This window comes from Urocampus carinirostris, chromosome 3 (assembly GCF_059441175.1).
Source record: "Urocampus carinirostris isolate Australia breed hairy pipefish chromosome 3, RoL_Ucar_1.0, whole genome shotgun sequence".
Classification (NCBI taxonomy): domain Eukaryota; kingdom Metazoa; phylum Chordata; class Actinopteri; order Syngnathiformes; family Syngnathidae; genus Urocampus; species Urocampus carinirostris.
This window is the reverse complement of record NC_142351.1, coordinates 28,452,759-28,456,504: the sequence shown is the minus strand read 5'-3', so window position 1 is coordinate 28,456,504 and position 3,746 is coordinate 28,452,759. Positions and strand designations below refer to the sequence as shown.

The window sequence follows — 3,746 nt, the reverse complement described above, 5'->3', positions numbered from 1 at the left end:
TAGCGTATTATGGATCATTTTTATACTGATATAAATTCACGTTTTTCCTTTTTTTTTAACTTTGAGATCTGGAGTACAGAATTTAAAAAAATTACTACTGTAGTTGAGAACAGTGGAATGTTTTGAGGAAAAGCCGAATTTTACCCATCCACACACGGACCCAAACTTCGGCAGCCCCCATGTAAATTGAGTTTAAGACTCTTTACTTAATATTACTGTTGTAAAATCCTGACTTAATATTATTGTTGTAAAAACCCTCTGCAAAAAGTGGCAACTGGGTTTGAGCAAGCATGCAATAAACCATTGATGAGCTTTTTAACGGAAGCGATCAGCGCCTAATTGGGAGGAACAGTGGCAGACTGGTTAGCACCTCTGCCTCTCAGTTTCAGAGATTCTGTGTTAAATTTTTTTGTGGGGTTTTAATATTTTCCCTGTGCCAGAGTGGATTTCTTTCGGGCACTTTGGATTCCTCCCACGTACCAAAAACATTCATGGTAGTTCGATGTGTTAGTCCAAACTTTCGCTAGTAATAAGCATTATTGGGCACATTACTTTAACATAAACGACCGGTAGAGGGCAGAGTCCGCAACCAATTCTATGGCACAATCATATGGCCTATGGGGTGGCAGAGCCTTAGCTTTGCTGAACATTCTAGCTAAGTTGTGATTTCTAGAAGGAATCTCAGAGAGGATACCGTAATTGATTGGGGGTTCTAGAGAGGATCCAGAAGGACTGACTAGATCTACCCCAAGTTAATTCTCCCTGATCCCCATCGAATTGTGGAGTGTGCAGTCTTAACCATGGTGAACCTAAAAACCCTGAATGATAACCTATATCCAATACTGCCGTGATTACCGATGTGATGCACTTGTGCCCGCTCCTTTGGTGCCAACTGCCTCAGACTCTGATTGGCTCCCTGTCACTATTTAAACCCACGTCTATTTGTCACCTGTTGTCAGTCTGTCTGCGAACCTCAGTTTACTCCAAGCTTTTTTCAACCCTGACTCCCATCTGTTTTTGCTCCCCCACCTTCGACCAGTTTTTTTTTTCCCTGACCACGTCTACTCTCCTCTCCTGGCTTTCGTCACGTTTCCGATCACGACCACGTTTTTTGCTCTCCTGTCTCGGCTACTGACTCGTTTATTTCCGTTCCCGACACCGCCATTGCTCGCCACGGAAGTCCCACTTCCGCGTTCAGAGCGACCTGCTTCCCGTATCCAGCGATCACCGGATCGTGGGTGTAACCCTTTCCTTTCTTCCAATAAAACTGAGAAAGACGTAACGCAAGTGGTTCCTGTCTTCGTTCTGGTCCTGACAAATACATAAATACGGGTCTCGTTACAATGCCCATCGGCCAACTTAAGATAGTATAACAAGGTTAGTGACATGAGTAACCACACCTACCTAAGGGCCGTGTACCGTGGCTGTGAAAGTGGCTATAGGCTAGAGTCCTAGCGAGAGAGGGATTCATGAAGATTAATATGGGTACCTCTTTTGCCCATCGGCCATGGCTAACCACCGCCCAGATATTACCACAAGTGTTTAATGTATGTACTGGTTTTACTAAGGACATTTGTTGTGTCGTTTTGTGCCTACCTGACTTTTCTGGTGGGGAAGGTACGCACCTGATGAACCCTCTCACCACAATAAAAACAGCACCCTTCTAGACGTTATATGTTTCTTTTGAGGGAGGAGGGGCCTATCTTCTGACCTCCGTGATTCCTTCTTTTCTTTTGGGCGGGCTGCGTGGTGCACATTAACCTTGTCTGCTGCTTTCATCTTGGCCAGTTTGTTTTGTCAAGGAACTGCTCGGGATAGCGTGGAAGAACAATGGCGTAGCAAGGATTAAAGTAGGGCTGCAACTAACGATTATTTTTAATAATCGATTAATTGGAATAAAAAAACACATCTTCTTTATTTAAATAATAACATTTTGCTGATACATAAGATGAAATGCATGAAACAAATTATAATATAAAACAAAAAAAGTGTTTGTTGAAGAACCAAATACATACAAATGTATGAGATGCAACTGTAAAGATTTTATCTTTTAAAGTGTAAAAAAAAAAAAAAATCTTCTTTGTTGTGTCGGCAAAGGGACATGAGGTTTTGGAACAAGAAATTCATGTGAAAACCAGTGACGTTTTTTTGTTTTTTTTTTCAACAATAACAATCAAAAAGTAAACATTATCAACCTTGCTCACTAACTCACTCACACTTCCTTCTTTAAGAACTTTGCATTGCAAAGCAAAAAATGTGAGCATGTCAATGACGATCATGTTAAGGATACTTTCAGTGATGACATCCGCTTGCTGTGGCTTGCATTATGTCTCTCTCATCATGAAGCTTGTCATTGTTTTCCGTTTTATAATGAGACACGGTAGTATGAGTATGTATATGGCACAATCTACAAGGACAATATCACTCAGACTCTGCCAGAAAAAGAAAACTTGATGCTTAATCTTAAACTTATTAACACCATTGTGTGCAAATTGAGGGTTTTAATGAAGCACAATTAAACCCTGCTTAAGATTATAAGTGTAATATGGGTGGGTACTTAAAAGCCTCAGCGTGAGCCTACTCCCTTTGGGCACATGCTTATATTAATCTTGTATTGTTTAGCTGATTTTTACGTGTGTGTTTGTTGTTCCCTTTTGTTAATTAGTAGTTGGTATGACTTGTGTTCTGCCGGAACAAAATTCATTTGTTCATTTACATGAAACAAAAAGTATCTCTCGCAAGCAAACCATAGCATTAAGCGAGTGACCAAAGACTTAACATTACATTTCCTCACTTAATCTCTGGAATATGCCAGTAAATTAAAACTTGATGCGCAATCTTACAACCATTTTTTTTTCAATGAAGCACATTTAAACACTGCTTTAGATGATTTAACCGAAATAAGTACATATTGCTCTCACACACACACACGCTCAGTCAGTTAACCAGCTAACATGAGCGAGCTACTAGAGACAAACATTACGTTTGCACATTTAAAACATGCAAAAAAAAAAAACAAATAAAAATCAATAATGTAGCGGCTTAACCTGCTTCTGAACTCCCTTCATCCTCGTCTGTGACTCCATGTTTTGGTTTTGACGGCTGCCTCATTATCGTGGTGCCCCATGCCATATCACTTTTGCCAAGCTTGAAAGTGACACACTTTTTGTTTTGTGAAGTGTGGGTTGCTTGCACACTTCAACTTTGGGAGACTTCGGCCAAACTGTTAACTGGTCGTCAATCTTGTTGCATTTACCATACATTTAAAAAATAGCGCCTGTTTTCCCTCCACCTCGCTCTTATGCTTTATGCTCTCTTAGTACTTTATGCTTCAGTTGCTTTTTGCAATTGGGAGATGCAATAAGAGCTTGCTCTGTCCACTCCACGCATCGGTCCGGTATTGCAGTACCTCCGGGAACGGTGCATTCGCACTGATCACTGCTTGGCCCTGTGGCTAGGACCTTGACTCAGCCTCTTGGCTGGGAGCAAGTGTCTCGGCCTATTGGCTTTGTATTGTATTATGATTTGACTGATAACGGATAATGGATAATTGATAAAGAATATAGAACAATAAACCTCTACAAAATCCCCCCCTCGCTCTCTTATGTTTGCCGACTAATGCTGCATCTGACATCACTGATTCTGCGACGTGCTGAGTGATATCCATATCGCACGACACAACGAATCGATGAAAGTATTCGCTGGTAACGCTTTTATCGGGTTTTTTGGGGGGGGTTATAAATCTA

The 3,746-nt window shown here is 41.0% G+C and overlaps 1 pseudogene; it reads left to right on the top strand.

Annotated features, from left to right (window-relative positions):
* The first annotated feature begins 3,311 nt into the window (after positions 1 to 3,311).
* Positions 3,312 to 3,431, top strand: LOC148369350 (U2 spliceosomal RNA; annotated as a pseudogene).
* The last annotated feature ends 315 nt before the right edge of the window (positions 3,432 to 3,746 follow it).